General features: G+C 42.9%; 1 protein-coding gene and 1 non-coding gene across 2 annotated transcripts in view; both read right to left on the bottom strand.

The window, feature by feature from the left end:
* LOC126183543 (dedicator of cytokinesis protein 3) overlaps window positions 1-27,787 on the bottom strand; it is a 1,039,887-nt gene that overhangs the window by 979,727 nt on the left and 32,373 nt on the right. The gene's annotated exons all lie outside the window — the stretch shown is intronic.
* Trnas-cga (transfer RNA serine (anticodon CGA)) lies at window positions 16,896-16,970 on the bottom strand. Its single transcript has one exon. It is a non-coding gene; the product is annotated as a tRNA-Ser (tRNA).

The following is a 27,787-nucleotide window of genomic DNA, read 5'->3' as shown; positions in this document are numbered from 1 at the left end:
GACCCGATTTACATCTGCCACTGTTACTTAAATCCTATCTGTGTCGCACACACCCTAAACTGATGTAGTATAAACAAAGCAAGGTTGTTTTTTCGGGTTCGAGCTTACAATCACGAAGACGTCTTTCAGTCCATTAAGTTTCCGGCATACAGCCGTTCAAAATTGCAATTCTTCGACTGAAATTTCGGCCACTTATCTTGAGGCTATCCTATGAGTGAGCCTGCCTACAGGCTCACCGCAAGGATGGCTAGAAGATATACGGCCGGAATAGCAGTAGAAGGCCTGTAATTTCCACTGACTGCCTGCCCGAAATTTATCAAAAAAATGTTCAAATGTGTGTGAAATCTTATGGGACTTAACTGTTAAGGTCATCAGTCTCTAAGCTTACACACTACTTATCCTAAATTATCCTAAGGACAAACACACACACTCATGCCCGAGGGAGGACTTGAACCTCCGCCGGGATCAGCCGAAATTTAACAATCAGTGCTTTCATAGCATTGGTGGTTTCATACCAAAGGCACTGGTACATCAAAACAAAATGAATAAACGGTGGGCTGCACCAGAGGCCACTGAGGCTCAAAGGGTTAATGGGTGATTCATTTTGCGATGAAAAGATGAAAATGCACTATTGACTCAACTTGAAGATGGGAAAGATTTCAGCCGACGAGTAGAAGTAATAATCATTTTAATATATACACATACTATAAATTAAAGTCCCCCGCCGCGTTTTTCTGTCTGAATATGAAGGCTAATCTCAGCAACTATTTTAGGAATTTTGATAGTTTTTTCCACTATAAGACACGCTGATTCATGAGAAAAGTTGGTGCATACGATTTATAAATATTTCAACCAATTCGCTGAACTGTCAAAAATTAAAGTTTCTGCCCATGTTTTCCTGTCCGCGTGTGGAGGTTAATCACAGGAACTACCGTAGAAATTTTGCTATGGTTTTAACTAACAAATAAACTGATTTTCGGGAAAGGTTTATGTATACAGGGTGTCCCAGGAGGAATTGTCAATTTTTAGGGATGTGACAGGAACGATCATTCGAATCTAAAACCTGTATAAACATGGGCTCTAAAATGCATACCTTAAGAGCTATGAGCACTTCTTCATCGTCGATATTGTGAAACAAATCTCTTCTACTGCAAGCTTTTTGCTTTCCATAAAAAAATGTTCAAATGTGTGTGAATTCCTAAGGGACCAAACTGCTGAGGTCATCGGTCCCTAGACTTAAACACAACTTAAACTAACTTAACGATAAGGGCAACACTCACACCCATGCCCGGGGGAGGACTCGAACCTCCGGCAGGAGGGGCCGCACGATTACTGACAAGGCGCCTCCAACCGCGCGGTGCTTTCCATATTTTGAGAGTTGGTAGTATGGACCCAAATAAGAAAAAAATGTTCAGTTAACGTGGGCCCTACAGTGCATACCTTAAAAGCTATGAGCACGTGTTCATCTTCTCTACTGTGAAAATCATCTCTTCTACTGAAAAAAATGCTCATAGCTCTTAATGTATGAATGAATGTTCCTGTCATACCCTTGAATACTGACCATTCTTCCTGGGACATCCTGTATAATTTATTATCACTACGCCAGAGAAGTCGTCCAGCAGTAGATACTTCGCGCTACCCACTCGAGGACGAGGCGGGTCCCTAGTTATAGGAATAATTTCAAGAAACCGCAGAAAACTTACACCAGGATGAACATATTACGATGCCAGGTTCTCGTTGTGAGAGGAAAAGAAAGGACAACAATTTAACGTTTCGTAGACGTAAATATTGTTACAGTCTGAGCACCAGTTCGGATTGCTTAAGTATGACGGGATTCGGCCCAACCATAGTTAACCCCTCTAGGCGCCTCAAATACATAAAACATAAATTTGGATGGCCAGATGGAGATTTCAATCCCCACTCCTTTGGCAAGCGCGTTCAGTATCTTGGTGCCTCAGGAGATTACACCTGGAATGTGACTGAAGGGAATTAAAATGCCTGAGGTACTAGGGTTTTTCTCTGCTTTCCTTTTGCCGAAGCCCACCGCAGACGCAGAATGCCAAGCTGCGATGCTGCACTGGTTTCATGCAAAACAGTGACAGTGTATATAGATCAAAATATTTCTCCGCTTTAATATAGCTATTGCCTGCGAATAGCCTGATCGCGCTTCTATCCATGCATGTCGTAATTTGACGTTTTGCTTGATGTGTAGACCACGACTAGGAGTTCAACGTATGTAAATAGGAAGACGCAACTCTCAACCGTTTTCGAGAAAAGCGAGTTTTCAAACTTTAGGCGTGCGTATATACTTTGTATGGTCGCTGTTATACGAGTCCGCAAGCGCACGAGTAAGCGCTTAGTTTCAAAAGCGCGAGGTCACTGGATCGAATTTTCCTTACGGCACTTTTTTCATTCACACGTAATTCTAACGACAGATTTATTATGAGTGTGCATATTATTAATATTATTTAATGATTCATTTATTATTTTCTTAACCTTCATGCAAGGAGAAAAAAATTCGTAACGAAATTTGAAATAAAAACAAGAACTTTCAATCAAATCAGTATAGCCATTTTATTTATATTACTGTATTTTCGTTTGTCACAGGTATAGTGGAGCACTACGATTCATGATGATACTGACAACAGAAACATGCAGAACAGTAATTATTGCGACATAAGGCACTTGTAATGAACGTCGAACTTTTGCATGTGGAGGGAATCTCCTTCCTGGTAACCATTTTTTCATTGCGTATATTGCAAAAAAAAAAAAAAAAAAAAAAAAAAAATTACAAACGTTTCTCGGTCAAGGCAAAATTTTTTAATGTACCAAGCATATCTGTTGTTAGAAGAGTGTGGGAATAAAAAACAGATTACCGGGAGGGAGATTCCCTCCACAGACCTCACGCTAGTGGAAAAAAGCGCTTACTCGCTCGGCTGCAGAATCCTTGAATACTAGCTACCATACGAAGTATATCAGCACGTCTAAAATGTTCGAACTTGACTTTCTAGAAAACGAATAAGAGTTACGTCTTCCTGCGTGCATTTTTTGAAGGCGTAGTCGGCCCCACACACCCTGTCAATATGAATCAAGTTGGCGAGGGGAAGTTGGTAAGGCCTCCTTGTTAGCAATATTTCGCCGGAGCAGTCGCCATCTTCAAGCGGCGACCACATCGTTTTGTGTTCGGTCGAACTCTTGCGAAGTTTCAGCAACGCCTGGCGCAGCGTCCTCGATCCACGGTATTAGTTACTACCACGAGAAATCTTTTAAACTCGTTTTATTGCGCTAAATGGCTTCGTGCAGATGTCGGGATGACTGAGGCAGTATGCCAGATGCTTGCAGAAAATTATCTGCAAACGTTAATAGGGCTTGAGGCAACAAACAATTGCATGAATGGCAGAACGGCATATCCAGAACCGTGTACTATGGTGAGCTGTATTGCAAATAACTGCTTACGTTGACAAGAACCGCATGTAGCGCGCTGCCTTGACGTCAGCTGCTTGTGTAATCGAGAAAGAACCCACAGCGCGGAATGTCATGCTGGTACAGTATAGTCTCAAGGGCTGGCCACACAGGTGCTGTGCTCGCAGGCGTTCCCACACAGCATTCTGCGCCTGGAGCAGCAGCTATCGCATTGGAAAATTCTGCTTTACTCAACAATTTATTCAAACAAATCCATAATCTAACAATTAATGGACGTGTCTGTAATGAAGTGAAATCTTTTTCCTCGGCTGTTTATACAAGTGTAAACATGTAACGTCCAGATTCCCTACATTTTTGTCGGGTAACTTATCTGCTTGGCTAGGTGGCTAAACAGCTAAGTGTCGGATCAGAAATCCAGAGGTTCAGAGTTCAATCCTCAGTCCGTTCTAGGATTTTTTCCGTCACTTATTTTTTCTTTCGCCTCGGCAATGATTAGCTCCTGTGAAAAATGCCGTCTTGCAGCGTGGTTTCAAATTCAATTTAAACTGTACGTCCTTCTGTAACCAGATGGGTAAGTATCATCAAAGGTGGGAGGAAGCTAAGGGCATACCAACTCCAATAGAACCATGCCTTAAAAATCACTGTGGCGTTCAAACGAAACTTCAGGCTGAGGACAGCTTTACTTAGCTTAGTTAATGTACTATGTAGTTTATTTCGTGCCAGTTCAGTATCATCCTTTTCAGTTCAGTCGCCAAAATTAAAAGCATCCACACTAATAAAAAAACGGGGAATTATATGTTTCTGATATATGTGTGGTATTGAAATATTAACGATCAGTCTATGTATATAGAGGCCCTACGTTCATGAGATCTTGGTTACACATAGATTCGCTCATATTTCTGATCCTTTGAGCGAGACTTTCACTTTCATTGTATTTCTTGCCACCACCAGCCGGGTACTGTTTGCCACTCTGTAGTCGAAATAAGGTCAGTAGGTTATAAAGGTATATTGTGACGTGCTACTGCGAATATTACGTCACAACAGTTCATTAGTATATAAAATATTTGTTGGAGAAACATCTGCAAAGCATAAGGCAATTGAAATGCCACGTTCTTGACAGGTCGAAATCAAAACTTGAAGGACAGCTATGACTTCCTTTAATGCAAATCTTAATAGCCACATTTAAATCAGCAGGAGTAATGCCTTGTAAACCACGTATATACTTTGTACTTTCCTTTGGTGTTTGAGATAATGGACTTTAACTTGGGAGTAAGCGGGGATTATGTAACTCCAAGTTATAATATGATGGATGCTGTAACTATACCATGGACCATTTCCTCCATCATCCTAGTCCAACTGATATATTTCGCTGACTCTGTTGACCTCTAAGAGGACACGATGTTAACTGCTAACCTTCCTTCCTTCTTACGTCTGTGCTCCGAAAACGCTAGGGAGAAGAATAGCTTACAGTGTGCCATATTCTTTCATTTCATTGTTACTGAGTCTTGTTGTATTCGCTGTACCTAATCTAACTAATCCTGCACTGTTGTCCTGGCCCGTAACAGGTCATCGTCGGCGGGACGTTAGGTTTTAATGATTCCTTCTTATAACTGACCACTAAGACACCCATTTATTAAGCAGACGTGTAATATTACAGAAACGTCTAGACTGACCCAGGTGAAATCTAGAGCCAGACCTGTTCAAAATTGTCTGTTATCGATTACGATGATGGTGATGATTACTGAGATTTTAAGGGATTCGACAGAGTGGGTGTTAGTTTATTTATCCTCTTAAGCAACGCACCAACAGTAAAGCTTTGCAGGCAATACAGGGTAGAGTCACGTCAAGAGCTGTGACACTTTCACATTATATGATTTACGGAATACTGTGAACCAGGAGTACCGGTAAAAGAAGGTATAGGACATGCGTAGGTGAAGGCAAAGCAGCGGGAGGAAGTGCACAGGTAAAGACTCCCCGCGACAAGAATTGCGGCGTTAGATGTCTCCCTCCCTTACCTTCACCCTCTTTCCCATCTACGATTATCGTGATTAGTGTCAAATTCCTATCAAAATACCTCTCAGAATATTCTAAGAAATTTAAGCATACGTTACGGCTATCAGTGGGACAAACATTGGTGCTCACACACTTAATGAATACGAGGATACCAACCCGATATCACACTACAAAATAAACAAACCAGAATGGTCTTTTCAAGTGATTTTTCACAATGGAAGATCAAGGAATTATGTACCTACTTTATTGCCGCTCCATGACAAAGACGAATATTAAGAATCCCGGCGCAAAAAAAAAAAAAAAAAAAAAAAAAAAAAAAAAAAAAAAAAAAAAAATGAATTTCCCACAGTCCACAATGGTCCCAGTGTTGGCACAATAGGTGTCAGGCTGTGTACAGATTCGGCAGCTTAATTACTTCCTTGCTAAAGCATAATTAACGGCCGAGTCCTTTAGCAGAAAAACGTCTCCAGTAATGGAGTGAGCACACGTTACACCTATGTATACGATCGGCAAAATGCACACGCAACAGTGCCACCCGGTGCCACATCTACATCTACGTGATTACTCTGCTATTCACAAAAAAGTGCCTGGTAGAGCATTCAGTGAATGACCTTCATGCTATCTCTCTAGCGTTCCACTCTCGAACGACGCGCGGGAAAAACGAGCACTTAAATTTTAATGTGCAAGCACTGATTTCTCTTATTTTATCATGATGATCATTTCTTCCTATGTAGGTGGGTGCCAACAGAATGATTTAGCAATCGGAAGAGAAAACTGGTGATAGAAATTTTATGAGAAGATCCCGTCGCAATGAAAAACGCCTTTGTTTTAATGGCTGTCACTCCAATTCACGTATCATGTCAACATCTACATCTAGACCATGTCTGTGGCACTATCTCCCCTATTTCGAAATAATACAAAACAAGCTGTCCTTCTTTGTAGCTTTTCGATGTCATCCGTCAGTCCCACCTGATGCGGATCCCACACCGCACAGCAATACTCCAAAATAGGGAGGACAAGCGTGGTGTAAGCAGTCTCTTTAGTAGACCTGTTGCACCTTCTAAGTGTTCTGCCAATGAATTGCAATCTTTGTTTTGCTCTACCCACAACATTATCTATGTGATCGTTCCAATTTAGGTTATTTGTAATCCCTAAGTATTTAGTTGAATTTACAGACTTCAGATTTATGTGACATATCGGTAATAGAAATTTATCTGACTTCTTTTAGTACTCATGTGCATAGCTTCACACTTTTCTTTATTCAGGGTCAACTGTCATTTTTCGCACCATACAGATATCTTATATAAATAATTTTGTAATTCGTTTTGGTCATCTGATGACTTTACAAGAAGGTAAATGGCATCATCATCTGCAAACAATCTAAGACGGCTACTGAGATTGTCTCCTTTGTCGTTAATTTAGAACAGGAACAATAGAGGGCCTATAACACTTACTTGGGGAACGCCGGATATTACTTCTGTTTTACTCGACGATTTTCCGTCTACTACTACGAACTGTGACCTTTCTGACAGGAAATCAAGCATCCAGTCGCACAACTGAGGCGATATTCCATAGGCACACAGTTTGGTTAGAAGACGCTTGTGAGGAACGGTATCGAAAACCTTCTGGAAATCAAAAAATATGGAATCAATTTAACATCCCCTGTCGATAGCACTCATTACTTCATGAGTATAAACAGCTAGTTTTGTTTCGCAAGAACGATATTTTCTGAATCTACATGAGGATTAACTGTAGAACATTTGTACCACAATGATATACGGGGATCAGCATAGATCTCGCGAAGGTCGACTAGTCGAAATCCATTTCGTACACTCCACACATCATTACCCAGAAACAATGAACAGGGATAACCCAATAGGTTTTGGGTATCCACACTTCTGATTATTGCAGAAAATACATTGATAAGCCACCTAGCTAAATTTGTGACTGAGCGGAGCATTTATTGACAGACAGAATCCAGCGCGCTACTCTCAACAGGGATACAACTGGGTGCACCTCAGGTTCACATGATTCAAATGGCTCTGAGCACTATGGGACTTAACATCTGAGGTCATCAGTCCTCTAGAACTTAGGACTACGAGTACTTAAACCTAACTAACCTAAGGACATCACACACATCCATGCCCGAGGCAGGATTCGGACCTGCGACCGTAGCGGTCGCGCGGTTCCAGACTGAAGCGCCTAGAACCGCTCGGCCACAGCGGCCGGCTGGTGCACCTCAGGGAAGTGTATATTAGACGTCTAGCAGGTGACATTAAGGTCAACGTCGTAGTTGACGCAGTTACCTATGATGAAGAGTAACCCTACCAATTGGCCAGAAAAATCTTGTTACGCATAACTTACGTAAGGCAGACCCAGGCAACTAGAGCTTAATACAGAAAAATTAAAAATGTGCGTCTCACACAACGCAAAAATGTCTAAGACTTTTATTACACAAGAATCAATAAGTTGCACAAATACACGGTAGCAAAAATACACGGGAACATGTAAAGAAATAATTATGCCAGCTTCCTTCAGTGGTGGATAAACCAGACGGTAGACGGCGGTTCGTCGTAAAAGGTTGTGAAACTGCGCTCCTTCCACGAAAGATATTATCCATAAAACGCTTGTACGACGCAAACTGGAATGCCGCTAGCGTTTATGGATTCCATATTGCTTTCGACAGAGGACATCGACCGCACAAAAAGAATGGTAGCTCATGGAAATAAAAAGTCCACATTGGCAGTGTTTCGAAGGTGAACATCTACTATATTGGTCAGTGTTATTAGATTTCAACAATCTGTTTTCAGTAAGGAATCCAGGAATATTCTGCAGATCGCTACGTACCGCTCCAGTGGGTTTCTTGAATTGAACGGATAGAACGTATAAAAAACAATGAAAGTACCCTCCGCCACGCAGTTCACAGTTATTTGAAGAGCACCCCTATAGATGTAATAATTTCCTAATCACCTCCCGTAATCTATTTGTGGACATGTCCATTTGTATTCGGAATCTTACCTATCTTACTGCATCTCTTTACTGAAAACAGAGATATAATCTGCACGAAGAGCGTGTATTTCTTCTTCGATACCCGTTTCCCCTTTTATTCAACGAAACAGATTCGCTTAGTAGAAAGTGTCATCCTTTTAAATTGTACAGGTTTCGTAGAGACTTCAGCAGCCTTTTACCTAGAACACAGGACCTGAATAAGAAGGTATATTTATTAAAATATTTTCCAACGGAAGTACTCTGTCTATTTAGGAATTACGTATTAATGGATGCCAAGAATGGAACTACAGTCAAACTAGGCTACCAATTTCTGTAATTTCCATTCTATTATAACGGTACTATCGAGTACGTTTTCAGCGAAGTAACGTCTGACTATGCGTAGGTTTCTAAGGTTCAAAAATGGTTCAAATGGCTCTGAGCACTATGGGACTTAACATCTATGGTCATCAGTCCCCTAGAACTTAGAACTACTTAAACCTAACTAACCTAAGGACAGCACAAAACACCCAGCCATCACGAGGCAGAGAAAATCCCTGACCCCGCCGGGAATCGAACCCGGGAACCCGGGCGTGGGAAGCGAGAACGCTACCGCACGACCACGAGATGCGGGCAGGTTACTAAGGGATATAATGTAGCTACTACTATAAATGACTGATAGAGCACCCTCATCACAATGATTCAAATACGAACGTGTCATGAAAACCACTGTAACTGTAATTTACTATGTGTCTACGAACGTACAGAAGGCTAAATTCTAAGTGAATGTCTACTTCATGGAACATAAATGAAAACTTATCGGAGTAGAATAATCACATTTTTCATTTTGTGGATCGCCTGGTACAGTGCGATGGTATTAATTTCTATGGAAGATATCACAACTATCGGACTCACCATTTGCCTGTATCTAACACAATCTGAACATCGTTCATCTATTATGCAGCAACTGACCGAAACCAAACCAGAGAATTTTGCAAACCAGTGAGAGCAGAGGCAATATATTGATACATGTCTAATAACGAAGTACTTCAGATCTTGGATGCACACGTTAAACAGTGATATAGACGAAGTTTTCTTGCTTTCCTCCGTTCGCTGTCACGAATCAATGAAGCGCATTCATTGAAGCACATTGCGCTGGTCTTTACACGCTTGTCACGGAGAAACTGTCAACGGATATGGCTTGTTCTCACCTTGCTGTCAGTCCTTATGCTAAATGGTGTTTTCTACAGGTCCTTGCGAATTTCGTAAGTATTCTTTTCGGACAACAGCCTCGTCCAAGGTCTCAAAGTAACAGCAATATAATTGAGTACTATTCAGTAAGACGATTCTGAAATGATAGGTAACGCATGAAGTCGTCAACATTTATGCGACAAGTCATGTTTCGTGGTTGCTTAGACGGGAGAAAATAGTCAACAGACAACAAAGAACAATCGCCAAATTCAGGCAGTCCAGAAAGTGGCACTTTCACCACACGCTGTTTGTGCAGCATTCCTAATGAATACGCGTAAGTTCATTGCTATACAGAAGTTACTGTGTGCTACAGAGTTAAGTGTTGTTCAAAGACACCTTCCATCAAAGAAGTCACTGTTCTTTTGTGTGAGCGAGCAATTTATTTTGACAAGGATTTTGTACTATTTCCTGAACAGTGTTTTCCAAATCTTATGTATGCAGCAATTACTTGTTTCAAGCAGACTCTATTTCTTTCTCAGGGAATCCAGAACTATAATCATTAATTTTTTATAATCTTCGGAAAATAAAATACGTTGATAGTTGGCAGAACATGAAACGAATCTGGGTGTTGTGTGATGCCCTTAGGTTAGTTAGGTTTAAGTAGCTCTAAGTTCTAGGGGACTGATGACAATAGATGTTAAGTCCCATAGTGCTCAGAGCCACTTGAACCATTTTGAACCATGATACGAATTACTTTACACGTTTCGCTACATCGGCACTTCGAGTTATAGCTAATACTGCGAAAGGATTACAATGAAATACTTGTTTCTCACTTTACTTAGTCAGGAATCTGGATCGTATTAGTTTACCTGTTGTACTGGGTGGGGAAAAAAAGTGGCCCGGAGAACAGAGTTCCAGGTAAGAAGAAACACAGCAGAAGGAAGGAAATACAGTACTAACATAACTGTAGCAGATGTTGAAAGTAACCACCATTCATCTATTGGCACTTTTGGATCCAAGGGGGATCGAAGCTGGACTGCAAGAATCGCGGCAATCTCATCCGAAATGTTCTGCTGCAGATCCTGAAGACTATAAGAGTTTTTGCTATACACCCTAGAATTGAGGGCTCCCCACAAAAAGTAATCGCACACTGACAGATCAGGTGACCTGGGTGGGCAGCAACCAGACTCACCTTTGTTAACAACTCTGTCACGCATGGAGATTGAATGTACTCCAAGGTTCGGCCGGCTGTATGGTCAGTTGCTCCATCTTGTTGGAAGTAACTGTAGGTCTTTTCCTTCTCCGTTAATGCTGCCACAAATGGTTTCAAAATGTTGGCAATGTAAAGCGTAAAAGTCAGCGTCTGATGAAAAAAGATGAGACCAATAACGTGGCGTGCAGACACTGCATACCAAACCCCAACCTTCTGATCATGCAATGGCGTTTCGTGGAAGTTATGCGGATTCTCCGCTGCCCAGAACGTGTGATTCTGTGAGTTCACTCAGGTGAAACCAGACTTCATCAGACATAAAGATCCATGTCCAAGTTATTCATCGTTATCCCAGTGAACAGCTACCCACAAAATTGGAGGCGTTGAAGGGCGTCTGCTGGTTTTAATGCATGAACAATAGACACTCTGTAGGGATGCATGAGCAGGTCCAGGTGGAATATTCGTCCACAAGATCGACGTGAATTTTCTGGTACGCGGATACGCTTCGGAATGGTTTTTTGTGTGTTTTTTTTTTTTTTTTTTTTGACGTGTTCAAAACAGATCCCGTCTGACGCCATTTTCGGACTAAGCGTTGCATGGCACTCTTTGCTGGCACTTTCACACCATCAAACTTCTCAGCAGCCGGTCGATGTGGCCGAGCGGTTCTAGGCGCTTCAGTCTGGAACCGCGCGGTCGCTAAGGTCGCAGGTTCGAATCCTACCTCGGGCATGGATGTGTGTGATGTCCTTAGGTTAGTTAGGTTTAAGTAGTTCTAAGTTCTAGAGGACTGATGACCTCAGATGTTAAGTCCCATAGTGCTCAGAGCCATTTGAACCATTTTGAAACTTCTCAGCTAACAACGACCACACCGTTTCCACGACTTCGTTGTCACGTAACTTCCCACAACGAACACCCACTGCTCCACGGAGTACCGTCGTCCCATTTGCACTGCTCCACTAATACTCATACAGCCCCCACTACGCTCTGAACCGATGCGGATCACATGGCGGACGTACACATGGTGTGCACATCACAGGGTTTGGTTATATGCATACATTCACGTCCAGTCGCATCCACTCGTCCAGGCCACTTTTCTTTGCCTCAACCTGTACTGCATGAACGCTCATTAAACCATACTAGTATGACATTTTAAGTATGCTATAAGTGAAACCAGTAGGTTTTATTATCTTCAGTAGTTAATTATCCATCGACAGCAAGATCATCAAACCAAAACAATAGTCTACGCTAGATAGGCACCACACAGGACTTGCAGCCAGATAAAAAAAAAGACTTAAAATTCAGCTTGACTATTCCCATTTAAATTTCGCAAATTTTAATAATGACTATCTTAATGAACTACCACAGCACCATCATTCTGGGAGCTGCGTTATATTTATGCTTAACTAGCTTTCTTTATTGTATTTTCATCTGAAGACGACGGAAGAACTGTAAAAACTTGTGAAATCGTTTGTACGTTTCATACGCAAATCATCGAACTGTGATCTTACGTGAAAGCCTACTACACATTACGTGATTACTGTCTTCATCGCTTAGCAAGAAAGTTAATGTTTTAGGTAAATCTCTGCAAAAATAAATGTCTCACGTACCGCCGTGCATTCAAGTACTTGATAAGTACACCGAGGTGACAAAAGTCACGGGATAGCGATATACGCATATACAGATGGCGGTAATATCGCCTACACAGGGTATAAAAGGTGAGTGCATTGGTTGAGCTATCGTTTGTACTCCGGTCATTCATGTGAAGAGGTGTCCGGCATCAATATAGCCGCACGACGGGAATTAACACACTTTGAACGCGAGTAGTTGGAGCTGGGACATTCCATTTCGGAAATCTTTAGGGAATTTAATATTCCGTGATCCACAGTGTCACGACTGTGCCGAGAATACCAAAGTTCAGGCATTACCTCTCACCACAGACAACGCAGTAGCCGACGGCCCTCACTTAAGGGGAGGTTTACTATCTTTTGGTTCAAAAAATCGATTTTTTTAAATTGCATTTATGGTACCATAAAAGTGTTTAGAATCCACCCCTGAAACGGTTTTTCCGAATACGGAACGGAAATGTTTGTTATTCGCGGTTGAACAAAAAAATGCACCTGTCTGAAATCGGCCTTTTTCACGCACCAGTTTTTTTCTTTCTGAGGACGAGTTCCTGAGGACGAGTTACTGTACCGGTGCTTCGGAGGAAACACACAAAATTCAAATGAAAGTTAGAACGCGTGTGTTTGAAAGCTAGCCCGCAAGCTTTTGCATTCTGGTGCGAAGACTGTGGAGATTGCGACTTGCCTGGCAGTGATCAGCTTCAACGAAGGGTATTCAGCAATTCTGAAGACCATGACAACGATGGACGTCACCCTGGGACTCTATTCGACACTGTTCGCAAAGCATTCGGACGACCACCGGAGTCAAGCGGCCGAAAACCGCTTGTCACCGGCCGTACGAGCGGCTCTGGAGCAGCGCAGGATGGCCCAGATTGAGCAGAACGCCCTCTATGAGGAAGAGGAATGACTAGTTTATGGACCCGGAATAGCAGATTGAACGAACGTTGCATAATATTGCATTGATATGTAGTCAAAACTTCAAACGCGTTTTTCTCGAAAATGACTTCCTTTTTATCGCGCGGTATGGTAATTCAAATATACTGAACCGATTGGCATGAATCTTTGTTTCCGACAAAGCTAACTAAATTGTCTAGAAGTTGTACCACTTTTATTCCGATCCATCAACTATAAATATTTCTACTTGGCCGACGAAGTCGAAAAATCGATGGAAAAAACCCTACTTTTTTTCAAACGGCCGCCATTTTGTTTCCTATGGTCCAAATAACCTAAGCGAGGCACAACTCCTAAAAAAACTTATATACTTCGCTAACGTCAACTCAATTTTGATTTCAGACGAGCCGGCTGACCTGTGACATACCGCGCGTGGAGGTCTACATCGAAATTTTGTTTCTTTCCGACGGAACTTCCGCCTTTGCTCTTCGACATTTCGGGTCGAAAAAAAATCCAGTTTGTAGAGGAAATATCAATAAACGGTTTGATCAAATTTGACATTGATATCTAAAACACATCTCGAGAAAAAAATTCTTAAAGAACATGCTTTTTCAGGCCAAAGGTAGTAAACCTCCCCTTAACGACTGAGAGAAGCGGCGTTTGCGTAGAGGTGTCAGAGCTTAACAGATAAGTAAAACTGCGTGAAATAACAGCAGAAATCAAAGTGGGACGTAGGATGAACGTATCCGTCAGGACATTGAGGCGAAATTTGGCGTTAGCGGGCTATGGCAGCAGAAAACTGGCGGGAGTGCCTTTTCTAACAGCACGACATCGCCTGCAGCGCCTCTCCAGGGCTCGTGACCATATCTGTTGGCCCTACACGACTGGAAAACAGTGGCCTAGTCGGATGAATCACGATTTCAGTCGCTAAGAGCAGATGCTAGGGTTCGAGTGTAGCGGAGACCCTATGAAGCCATGGACTCAAGTTGTCAACAAAGCACTGTGCAAGCTGGTAGTGTCTCCATAATTGCGTGGGCTGTGTTTACACGGAATGGACTGGGTCCTCTGGGTGTTCGGCTACTTGGAGACCATTTGCAGCCATTTATGGACGTTGCGTTCCCAAACAACAATGGAATTTTATGGATGACAATGCGCCTTGTCAACGGGCCACAATTGTTCGCGATTGGTGTGAAGAAACTTTTGGACAATTCGATGAAAGGTTTGGTACCCACTGAATATTTACGGGACATAATAGAGAAGTCGGTTCGTGTGCAAAATCTGGCACCGGCAACGCTATTTATGGGCGGCTCAATATTTATGCGGGGGAATTCCAACAACTTGTTGAGTCCATGCCACGTCGAGTTGCTGCAGTACGCCGGGCAAAAGGCGCTTCGACACGATATTAGGAGGTATTCCGCGACTTTTGGCACCTCAGTGTTTGTAGACGCATACAGGAACGAATTCTGTTTTCCACCTGAGGCATATTTCGCAAAACAGTGTAATAGAAATCTCCAAAAATTACGCTGTCTAATGACATAAGAATATTAGGTTTCACCCTGTCACTGGAGAAACTGCATTCGAAGAGACAGAATACAAATGCAATGAGAAAACGAAACGACACGAAAATGCACAAATGTTAAAACGAGCATGTCGTTGTAACCAACACTGGAAAAACTTCTCTACTATCTGCTTCTTGGCAAATTAAAAAAAAAAAAAAAATGGTTCAAATGGCTCTGAGCACTATGGAACTTAACATCTGAGGTCATCAGTCCCCTAGAACTTAGAACTACTTAAACCTAACTAACCTAAGGACATCACACACATCCATGCCCGAGGCAGGATTCGAACCTGCGACCGTAGCGGTCGCGCGGTTCCAGACTGAATCGCCTAGAACCGCTTGGCCACACCGGCCGGCGCCAAATAAAAAAATTTCTTTCTACAAGGCATCTTTGAGCAATTACGCACCGTTTATAGTTATCACTTCATTTTGTGTTAGTTTTCGAAATTAATCGGAGCGAAGGACTACACAGACGAAGACATGGCAAATACAAATTAGCTTAATTAATTCCCAATACGAGCGATACTGATTAAGCCGAACGAGCTGCTCCTACAGCGTAACGAACAGCGCATCAGCTTATGAGATACGGAAGGGAATTAAAGCATGACCGAACGTGCGAGCCGGGTTAGAAAGCCTCAGACTGACACACCAGTTCGTCCGAGTGAGATTTTAGGCGGTTTTCCTAACTCGTTTGGACAATTATCTGGCTAGTCGCTGATCTCCACTTCAGAAAACATAGACATGACAGACACAATACAACATACACGATCACAAGAAAGATGACTCATACGACATACCTCGCTTACGTAAACTGACTACTGTAGCGGCAGCCACAAAGCTACACAAACTAGCACTAGCCAAGAAGAAGACAACTTGTCAAACGCCACGTGCTTTTGCTGCGTCATATCGACCGCGGAGTCGGATACGGACGGATATGATTCACATTTCAATTACATTAGACGCTTCCCTCGTGAAGCAACATCCCATCCTAGCGTGAAGGCTACTGTTACGCCGCCTTACCCGTACATGTTATCAAGAAGCCTAAGTTGCAAATTTTAAAATTCTTCAGGAAGTAGTAAAAGCTTTTCGTAGGAAACGGTTATACGGATGAAAGCGCGTTGTAATTAAAGTAATGTCTTCTCAGACCAATATGGTTTCAGTTACTTCCAAACAGACGTGTAGGGTGGTAGTGAGTTGTAGAGATGCAACATGCCCAATCGTTTTAATATAAGAAAAACGGATGCCAGGAGTGAATAATGGAAATATGTGTGCATTGATATCAGTGGTAATATTATGTGAAAGGCAACAATAGAGATAGAGATTCAAAACAAAAACCGAGAACACAGGCAATAAGATTCATCAACTAAAAGTTATACTGACACGAATATTGAAAATGAGCGATATCGCGCAGTGGTTAGCACACTGGACTCGCGTTCGGGAGGACGACGGTTCAAATCCGCGTCCGGCCATTTAGATTTAGGTTTTCCGTGATTTCCCTAAAACAGCTCCACGCAAATGCCGTGATGATTCCTTTCAAAGGGCACGGCCGATTTCCTTCCCCATCTTTCCCTAATCCGGGCTTGTGCTCCGTCTCTAATGAGCTCGTTATCGACAGGACCTTAAAACACTAATCTCCTGAATGAGATTTTCACTCTGCAGCCGAGTGCGCGCTGATATGAAACTTCCTGGCAGATTAAAACTGTATGCCGGACCGAGACTCGAACTCGGGACCTTTGCCCTTCGCGGGCAAGTGCTCTACCAACTGAGCTATCCAAGCACGACTCACGCCCCGTCCTCACAGCTTTACTTCTGCCATTACCTCGTCTCCTACCTTCTAAACTTTACAGAAGCTCTCCTGCGAACCGGCAGAACTAGCACTCCGGAAAGAAAGGATATTGCGGAGACATGGCTTAGCCACAGCCTGAGGGATGTTTCGAAAATGAGATTTTCACTCTGCAGCCGAGTGTGCGCTGATATGAAACTTCCTGGCAGATTAAAACTGTGTCCCGGACCGAGACTCGAACTCGGGACCTTTGCCTTTCGCGGGCAACTGCTCTACCAACTGAGCTACCCAAGCACGACTCACGCCCCGTCCTCACAGCTTTACTTCTGCCAGTATCTCGTCTCCTACCTCAGCTGGTAGAGCACTTGCCCGCAAAAGGCAAAGGTCCCGAGTTCGAGTCTCGGCCCGGCACACAGTTTCAATCTGCCAGGAAGTTCCATTAATCTCCTCCTCCTCCACGAATATTAAAAATCTATAAAGGTTGGTCAGAAACGGTCTGAAAACCTTGAAATGGTGTTTCAGGGTAGGTTGTTCTGAGAAATAATAAACTCAAGCGGCCTGCCAGAGACTGTGTCATCAAACGTGTTCTTCGTTGGGTTTCCCAATACCGAACGAGAGAGCGACACAAAAATTGGACATGGGACGTCAGTTATGAATCGGACCCGAGCCAAAGGCTGAGCTGTTTCGTGCGTTATCGTCTACACTGTGAGGCCAATTGACACTAATTGTATTTGGCGGTCCGCTTGAATTTGCACGCGCTAATTGATTGGCTAACTTCAATGATAATCAACTCGTAAACGGCGTAACGTATCCATTTTTTCTTAAAATTATTGCTCAGTAAAATTACCCTGCAAAAGCCTTACAAGCTTATCAGACTGTTTCTGACTTCTCTGTACACTATATCATTTCACGTTTGTTGCAGTTACGTGTGATTTGTACTAGTACGTTTGGCTGAAGTAGGCTTTGAAGATAACCAAGAAAATGAACAATACTGCGTCCTCCTTTTTAGCGAGCGAGGTGGCTCAGTCGTAAGACACTGCATCCGTACTCGGTAAGCCAACTGTTCAAATCCTCTCCGACCATCCAAATTTCAGTTTCCTGTTGTTTCCCTAACTGGCTCAAGGCAAATACTGGGATTGTTCTTTTGCAAAGGAGACGGTTGATTTCCTTCCCTGTATTCCGTCTGTAATGCCCGCGCGGCTGACGCGACGACACGCCCTGATCTTCCCTCCTTTCCAAATTACAGGCGATTCCTTTTCCAATGACAGAGAAATTTTCAGTCAGATTCACCACAGGCACTCCATTTTTTACACTGGGGAGACAAATAATTTTGTATTACTCAGGGGCCCATATTTTCATATTTCATTTAAAGTTTTCAGGCACTATTCCTTACGGTCAATTACATGGCCATAGAACTATAATGAAAATTTAGGTACAAGCAGAAATTTCCATCTCCAGTCCAATGTACAATGTGATCCACAGATATGGAGCCACCCTTCTAAATGAAGACGAGCTGGATAAACAGAAATTTAATGTCAAGTAGTATGAGATAGAACATTGCCAACATAGCGGGCAATTTGAAAGCCGCCATCTTGGATGAAACTCGTATTTTCAAATGGAAAGGGGGTCATGTGACACATCAGACAGAATTACACGAGAAAAACAGTGGTCTTTCGTTTGATCATAGCTTTATTCATTCTCAACTTATGTTACATTTTGCACAGAACAGGGTCATAGATGGTGATAAAACGTAAGGGCTACGGAAGCTGCTCAACGTGATATCCAGCACGTTGTAATGGTGTTGTTATTCGATTCACTCATTCCTGATGGACTTTAACCATCACATGTATCGGAATGCGGGCACAAGCACCGACAATCCGCTTCCTGATATGTGAATTTTCTGCCGGCCGATGTGACCGAGAGGTTCTAGGCGCTTCAGTCCGGAACCGCGCTGCTGCTACGGTCGCAGGTTCGAATCCTGCCTCGGGCATGGATGTGCGTGATGTCCATAGTTTAGGTAGGTTTAAGTAGTTCTAAGTCTAGGGGACTGATGACCTCAGATGTTAAGTCCCATAGTGATTAGAGCCATTTGAACCATTTTGCATTGTTCCTGTTCTTCACCGCATACAAACGTCTTCACATGCCCCCGCATATAGCAGTCGAATGGACTTAACTCCGGGGAGCGTGGCAACCACTCCACCGGACGTTTACGATTTATCCATCTCTGGGCGAACTGGATAGCTCTGTACGCCCTGACAGCTAGCCCGTAATGAGGTTAGGCGCCGATGTGCTGAAAGTTGGAAATGCCACGTCTTCAAATGGCAATAACGGCAGTACATTTTCTTCTAACAACTGCGGCTAACCGACTGCTGTACCCAGAATGACGAAGGGCCCAATAATATAAGACTCCAATACTCGACATCAATCCTTCATTTCTGATGCGTTAGCTACCATCGATGGATCCATCCAGTAAGGGTTGACATATGAGCACTATCAGTGATTCTGTTTGTTTATCTCTCTGTAAATAGTACGTCACAGTGGAAACGACGGTTTTCCTCCCCATTGCATGTCACGCATTGTATGAACTGAAGTCGACGATCTGGATCGTCCACCGTCAGACGATGTATTACTTGCATTTTCTAAGGGTGCTATTTGTGTGTGGGCAAAATCATCATTATTGATGTCGGGCAGACCCCAGTTTCTTGAGAGATGCAGCTATTAGTGTGCTGTAGTCTCTTACTGAACGATGCCGAAACAGCGGTTGATGTTGCTTCATCCGTAGCATTTTCCGATCGTCCAGCATTCGATCTGTCTGCGGCAAAACCAGTTTCACGGAATTTCGCGAGAAGTTTCAGCACTGCACTGTCGGTAATAGGTGATCTGTCTAGGTGACGTTGGTCGAAATCCTCTGCGATAGCACACAATAATCCTCTCCTGATATTAGCACGATCTCACAGCGTTCAGCATTTGTTAATGCCATCATCTTTCACGTCACCTGTAAGGAAGAAACATCAGTCATATCTCGAGAATGAATAAAGTTACTTTCAAATGAAAGACACCATTTTTTCTCTCGGGTCATTCTCTGTCTGCTTGATATCACATGACCTCCTTTCCATTTGAAAATTACGAGTTTTTTCTACGATAGCGGCTTCCAAAATGGTCACCCTATTTTTTAATATAACATCAAGGATTTTCCCCTCTCACACATCACTGTACATGACTTTAAATTTCCGTTTATCCAAGTAATTTTGTTTTAGAAGCGTGGTTTCAGACATACGGGCCACCCTATAAATCTATATACACTGCTTAAAAGAATTAGGGGAAATTTACTGGGCGTCTGCCATATTCCATTGAGCAGTAGGCCTAACTGAGGACTGGGAATTTCACCAAATTATACCTTAATCTTTCACGAATTAAGTACACAACAAAAAATCATTAAATCCTCGTTCACTTACATAGTAAGAACTGAAATTTCAGACAGGTATCGAAAACAAAGTGGAAACAATCAGTCATCCCCTCGTCTTCGGTGCTTTTCATTGGACTTTGAGACTTTCAATAACTCGAGTGGGCACCGTGAACGTTTATACCTGCTTGACACATATGTGGCATGCTTCACATAAGTCTACGGAGGTCACCCCATGGTATCCGTTCCCATTCTTCAATGAGAGCCCTTGAGAATTCTTGGAGAGTCTGTGGTGGAACAGGACATCTGTCAAGCAGCATGTTCCACACATGTTCCATGGGGTTTAGGTCGGAACCCAGCACTGGCCACTCCATTCCTCCATGTCTAGGCTTCGCAAGAAATCCCTGGTGACGCCCGCCACATGGGCCCTGGCCTTATCGTGCATGAGAAAGAATTCAGCGGCACCACCATATGCAAAGGCCACCACGTGGTCTACCAGGAGCTGTTTGATGTACTGCCTGGCGGTAATGCGACCATAGATACCGACAAGATCCGTGTGGCTGTCAACACTGATGCCTCTCCACACCATCACAGAACCTTGGCCGAATCTACTGATTTCCTGGACAAAATTTGGCAGGTACCGCTCACCACAGCGCCTCCACACATGACCACGGCAGTCGCTTTGCGACAGAGCAAATCTGGACTCGCCTGTGACTGAGACGTTCCGCCAGTCATAAAGTTGCTAGTTGAGGTGGAAACGGCAGAACTGAAGGTGAGCTGCGAGATGTAGTCGTGACAAGCGGGGTACTCGAACAGGACGTCTGGGTCGTAAGGTCCACTCTCGTTACCTATTCCTTACAGTCTCGTCAGACACAGTGGGTCCAGTGGCCCTTCGTCTTTCAGTGCTCTGGCCGTAGCCGAACGACGCCGCAACGCAGAAATGACCAGATATCGGTCTTCACGTGGGGCTATAATACACTGTCGATCTTATCCAGCTCGCCTAGTGTACTGAGCTGTCCCCTGTAGCGTGTCCAAAACCTATGGATGACAGATGGAGAGACATTGGCATCTGGAGCAACACGACGGATAGTTCATCCTTCTTGGATCAAACAGGCTGCCTTTGCAACCTGCACTGCATTAAGAAGTCGCATTGCATCTGCTTGGTTGAATACAACGTCCACAAACGACAAATGCCGTCTGTGTACCTCACTAGAGAACACTGGAACACCGGTACTCACTTCCTTCTGAGTGATCATCTGGTACTGTAATAGGTAACACAGCCAATACATGGCGAATGATTTTAGTTGTTGCATACATCGAAAGCAAAGATACCAAGCTATGCAATAAGATAACAAGTACCGCTTGTATCAAAACAGATTTAACATACCGGACGTTCATAAACGTCTTCCCCTAATTCTTTTAGCAGTGTATCACAGTAACCATTTCAATGGCCATTAAACTGTTTTAGTCTGGAACCGCGCGACTGCTACGGTCGCAGGTTCGAATCCACCTTGGGCTTGGATGTCTGTGATGTCCTTAGGTTAGTTAGGTTTAAGTAGTTCTAAGTTCTAGGGAACTGATGACCTCAGATGTTAAGTCCCATAGTTCTCAGAGCCATTTGAACTATTTTTGAACCATTTAACTGTTTATAAAAGAAGGAAACCATTTTATTAATATACTGTGGATTGTAACGATGATATCAGCTGTGGAACTTGGTCTGAAATCGTTTCTAGGGGCACATAAAAATAGCAAAAAATAAATAAATCGATTTAAAGTGAAAATATTATGGTGTATTTTCCACAAAGTCTGAAGACCTGAGCATCAGAACAACAGACAAACTTTGCGTAGTGGCCGAGAAACTTAAGTGCCACTTAATGGATCTGTTACTTAGGTGAGATTAAATGACTAGTCTCTACTTCCGAAGTCAATGAGGTCTCCTGATCGACCCACCCATCTGTTACTGCTTCTCTACCGAAAACACAGTACTCCCCGCTTCCTTTTATACTGTCGGCTCCGTCTCTCGCAACATCTAATGTTCAATTCGGCATTAGATAGGGGTATCCGGGTATTTCCGAACAGACAGTGTATATTTCACCAGGAGGAGGAGCAAGGAAACAATGAAGATTAGGGGTTTAACATCCCATGTACGACGAGGGTTTCAGAGAAGGTGTCTAGCCTACAGTTACGTATAATGGAAACAAGGGAGTATGAGTTGTCTTTTTTTAAATTCAGATTTAGTGTAGTAAACCAGTCAGGCTCTCCGTAAACGTAGGGACACAGGAGACGTTTCTGTGGTTGGGCATCGTTCCAGAGACGCACGCAAGCGAAGGTTCATATAGCTGACTCCTGATTCTGATTGAGATGGCGGTGTTTATGTTTGTTGGATGTTTTTCACTTCATATGCTGCAGGAAACAACTACTAGAGCAATCAAGACGTCTTGATATGTATTGAAGAGCAGGCAGCTGTGTGTAACCGCTACGCATTACTACACGATGATGACACCAACTAGACGGCTGTCTGATCAATGGAATATTACTCAAGACTTGTCGCTCCAGAGGTCGTTTGGGTTGGGTGCTAGTCTCCCATTTAATGGGAGCAAAGGTGCTGCACTGTCTCGGCAACGTGATTTATAGGGGTTTAAGACGATATTAGCTTATTAGTCGTAGCGTCATGCTGCAAATACCATCGAAGTGCCCAAGAGGAATATGGAATCGAATTCAGTGTGTTCGAAGATTTTTATCTTTTTATCTTCTTGTTTCACTTGATTTTTAGCTTTTAGCTATTCTTCCAACTGCGAAGGCTATTTCTGCCGCACACTGTGTGTCTCGTACCTAAACAAACACATACAGGGTGAACCAGAACTCCATCTACAAACTTTCAGAGGTGGTATAGTATGGACCAAAACAAGACAAAAATGACAGGTAAACATGAGCTCTAAAATGCGTACCTGAAGAGCTATCTTCGCTACTGTGAAACACATCTCTGCTACTGAACAAGTGCTCGTAATTCTCGAAGTATGCATTTTAAAGCCCATGTTTACTGTATTTTTTCTTTTTCTTTTTTGGCCCATACTACCACCACTGAAAGTTTTCCGCTGGAGTTCTCGTTCTCACTGCATATTAACATTGCGGAATCCATTAATTCAGAAGAAACTGTACTAATAATACCTAGGTAGATGACTGCATCTATTCTAGTGCATATATATTGTTAAAGCAGCGTCCAATAGCTTTACAAAAGACAGGAGGAACAGTGGTGAAAACTGATAATAAGGTCACTGAATAATTTTCGTAATTCTGCCAAAAGTATATTACCTTCAAATAACATAATTTTTACAATAATACTGAGAGTGTAAGAAAGTACCTTACACAACTTCTAATCAAATGAAATTAATCCCTTCCGGGGATTCATTGTCACTCATCACAGTTGACATGACTTGCTGAATCACGCGTATTTCATCACAAGAGGAAGCTAAAGCAGCGCAGCCGATACTGACGGCCATGATATCCAAGAGGAGATTACGAATCTGACCAGTTCATTTTCACTAAAGAAAGTAAAGGCTAAAAGGAAGGATAGGTTTTCGCTCATTATTTCGCCTCTAGTTTAAATGGTAATTGGTTCTTATTAATTGCTTCAAGCTTAGATACTGCAGCCTTCTGCAGCTAGGAAACCGTCATCGAATCTAGCGTTGCTATACTTTCTGGAAGTTTCGAATGCAGTTTCTTTAGAAAAGACGCAGTTTTCTGAAAGGCGATTAATACCGCGCGGGTAGAGATGAAAGAATGCTATTGCCAGACATCCTACATACGATACGAGAATAAATAATTACGTTTATTTGACGACACCACTGGTTTCAAATGCGGGTTTACTGTTAAATTCCCTAATTTATAATTTGGGACTTTGAAATTATGAAAATGGAAAAAAGAATTGTTCTTTCCTTCGCAAATTATACATCAAATAATTCTACATCTTTTTAAAAAAATTATAACACAGAATACAGAGCACTTTTCACTTGAAAGCGGCCTCCAAAGCAGGCGATGAAAGCGACCTGGCCTCCTCGTTGCCTGCATGCAAAGTCTCCAGGCAGTGCCGCGCTACGCGTATAGAGAAGTTAGTGCCTCGTGGCGTTCACCATTCATTTGCACAGGAAGTGACACGCAAGCTGCTTTGCAATTCTGTCTGTTAGCGAGAGCGCCGCTCCGTCTGCCACAGGCCTAAAACGGCGTACATTTGCACGAGAAACGTCGATCAAAGTAGGCTACACAACGGCGAATAATTAGAGAACGTCTCACACAACAACTTATGTTTTTTGCTGTACTATGGACATGTAAATTTGCACCCGGTCATATTAGATCCTAATTTCAAAGCACAACAGAACAAAATACAAACGACATACTGGATCATATAGCCCAATGAATTTAATTCATCTTCAGTAAAGGGATGGGGGGAATACCTCTCAATAAGTACTTCGGTTGTTTTCGTAAGTCGAATGAAATTGACACATTTTGCTATTCAGAGTGATTACCTGCCACTGGACGATTTAACAAGGTTATATTAGAATAAACATTTGACGCAAATCCTTCTCGTAATTTCAAGTAGGGCAGTTCGAAGTTTCGACATTGGCATTCGTTTGTATACACCACTTTGCGAGAAATCTTGATGCCTTGGCTTGAACGCGCCCGAATAGACAGGATTTTACAGTTAGAAAGTTATGACGGTAACAATTCATATGTCGTGGTCCCTAGCGACGACGACCTGAATGAGCAACGAAACATAAGAGAATGCACCGTTGACAAAGGTCAAGATGCGATGGGAGGCCATGTGACGATACTATCGACTACGTGCGTGACACTTTTCCACGAATCCGACAGGAAAGTGTGGAAAGCTAGTCAGGAGTTGCAATAAAATATCAATAGTGCCGTAGATTTTATGGAAGTGATGCAGTCGATCCTGCAGAAGCTGCAATTATTAAGCTATACTTTATGTATTTGGTAAATTAAAAAAGCGCTTTCATTTGAGAACTCGCATGACAGCCCAAAGGAAAGTCGGCCATGGTGGCCGAGCGGTTCTAGGCGCTGCAGTCCGGAACCGCGCGACTGCTAAAGGGCATGGATGTGTGTGATGTCCTTAGGTTAGTTAGGTGTAAGTAGTTCTAAGTTCTAGGGGACTGATGACCTCAGATGTTAAGTCCCATAGTGCTCAGAGCCATTTGAACCCAAAGGAAAACGTGTTGCGTACCGTTTCTACATGACGAATGTATGTTTGGTTTTCATCGTGGAAAGAACTATTGACATAAGCCGTGTGCAAATAGAGGAACATTTTTTAACGCTACGGTGAAGAACGGCAACTGGAATTCATTTTGCAGTTAGGCGAGACCACATCAAATGGTGCAAATGGCTCTGAGCACTATGCAACTTAACTTCTGAGGCCATCAGTCGCCTAGAACTTAGAACTAATTAAACCTAACTAACCTAAGGATATCAAGCACATCCATGCCCGAGGCAGGATTCGAACCTGCGACCGTAGCGGTCGCTCGGTTCCAGACTATAGCGCCTAGAACCGCACGGCCACCTCGGCGCACAGATTGGCAATTTAACGGCAGAAAGTTACTAAATCATCTGCTGAAAGGTCAATGGATCAGTTAAAGTACTGGTCCCTAAGCTTTCGGTGAGGACAAAATACACGTGTACCTACTTCCAGCATCGTTTACAGAATTGGGACAGCGCATTACTACAGTCATCGCATTACTACAGACCCGTTTGAGAGGGCGCTGCGAGACTTCTGACGTTTAAGTGGATTTTGAGTGTTCTCGGGTTGTGCGTGTTTTGTTCACATGAATACGGAGACTTACAAGCAGTCGTTCTTCCCACGCACAATTCGTGAATGGAACAGGGAAGGGGGGATCAGATAGTGGTACAATAAGTACCCTCCGCCACACACCGTAAGGTGGCTCGCGGAGTATAGATGTAGATGTAGATGTAGAATAAACTGAAATACAACTCGTTCGAGGAGTTTAAGTAGATTACATCCAAAAAGTTGGAGCTTCCGTCTTTGAAATGCTAGTTAATTATCATCCAGTAACCTGTAATCGCTCTGTAATGAAGTAGTTGTCACGCACATCTTAGTGGAGTTGAACCACCACTAGGCGCCTTTCCTTGCCTGAAGTTGTGCGCCATTGAAATATTACTGTAAAGCAAGAAAAACGCACCTGCTAGTGCCGCCGAAACGCCACGTACCTGCTACAGAAACATAGCAATGGTTAGAGAAAGTGTTCTGTCCCTGTTGGTCCTCGCATAGAAAGGTGTTCCAAGCAAACAGAGGGCGGTCACATCCAGCGCTAATTCTCACACGTGTCTCGCTTCAATTAGAGCATGCAGCAAACTGTTGCACAAATAGCATCGCAGCTTATTCGCGTAGCACTCACCTGAAACAAAAAAAAAAAAAAAAATCAGCTTTAAAGCAGACAAAGGATGTGATACCGAATTAACTAATAAATTTTTGTACTTTTGTGAGGAAAACCAATCCATATTACAGCTATACAATTTTAAAATAGTCTCGACTATAATATTAGCCTTGTACGTAGAACTGTATGGTTTACTGACTAAAACTTATGGATTTTACAGATAGCTCGCCCAACAAGAAAAAGGACCAATTTTCAAGAAATTATTGCTTCTTATTGTCAGAAACGGATTTATTGTAGCCTAGGGAAATCCTTACCTTGTAGGCCTAATATACCAGGTGATCAAAAAGTCAGTATAAATTTGAAAACTGAATAAATCACGGAATAATGTAGATAGAGAGGCACAAATTGACACACATGCTTGGAATGACGTGGGGTTTTACTAGAACCAAAAAAAATACAAATGTTCAAAAAATTTCTGACAGGTGGCGCTTCATCTGGTCAGAATAGCAATAATTAGCATAACAAAGTAAGACAAAGCAAAGATGATGTTCTTTACAGGAAATGCTCAATATGTCCACCATCATTCTTCAACAATAGCTGTAGCCGAGGAATAATGTTGTGAACAGCACTGTAAAGCATGTCCGGAGTTATGGTGAGGCATTGGCGTCGGATGTTGTCTTTCAGCATTCCTAGAGATGTCGGTCGATCACGATACACTTGCGACTTCAGGTAACCCCAAAGCCAATAATCGCACGGACTCAGGTCTGGGGATCTGGGAGACCAAGCATGATGAAAGTGGCGGCTGAGCACGCGATCATCACCAAACGACGCGCGCAAGAGATCTTTCACGCGTCTAGCAATACTTTGTTGTTGTTTTTTTTTTGGTTCTAGTAAAACCCCATGTCATTCCAAGCATGTGTGTCAATTTTTACCTCTCTTCCTACATTATTTCGTGGTTTATTAAGTTTTCAAATTTATACTGACTTTTTGATCACCCGGTATATATTGTGGAGAGCGAATAACGAGAGAACCCTGTATAAAATCGCCTAACGAATAGAGTACGTTACCAGTAACGTAGCCGGCCGCGATGGCCGTGCGGTTCTAGGAGCTCCAGTCCGGAGCCGCGCTGCTGCTATGGTCGCAGGTTCGAATCCTGCTTCGGGCATGGATGTGTGTGATGTCCTTAGGTTAGGTAGGTTTAAGTAGTTCTAAGTTCTAGGGGACTGATGACCACAGCAGTTGAGTCCCATAGTGCTCAGAGCCATTTGAACCATTTTTGAACCAGTAACGTAAATAGGAAACACAAC

Source organism: Schistocerca cancellata, chromosome 4 (assembly GCF_023864275.1).
Source record: "Schistocerca cancellata isolate TAMUIC-IGC-003103 chromosome 4, iqSchCanc2.1, whole genome shotgun sequence".
NCBI classification, from domain to species: Eukaryota; Metazoa; Arthropoda; class Insecta; order Orthoptera; family Acrididae; genus Schistocerca; species Schistocerca cancellata.
This window is presented reverse-complemented; position numbering and strand designations above follow the sequence as displayed.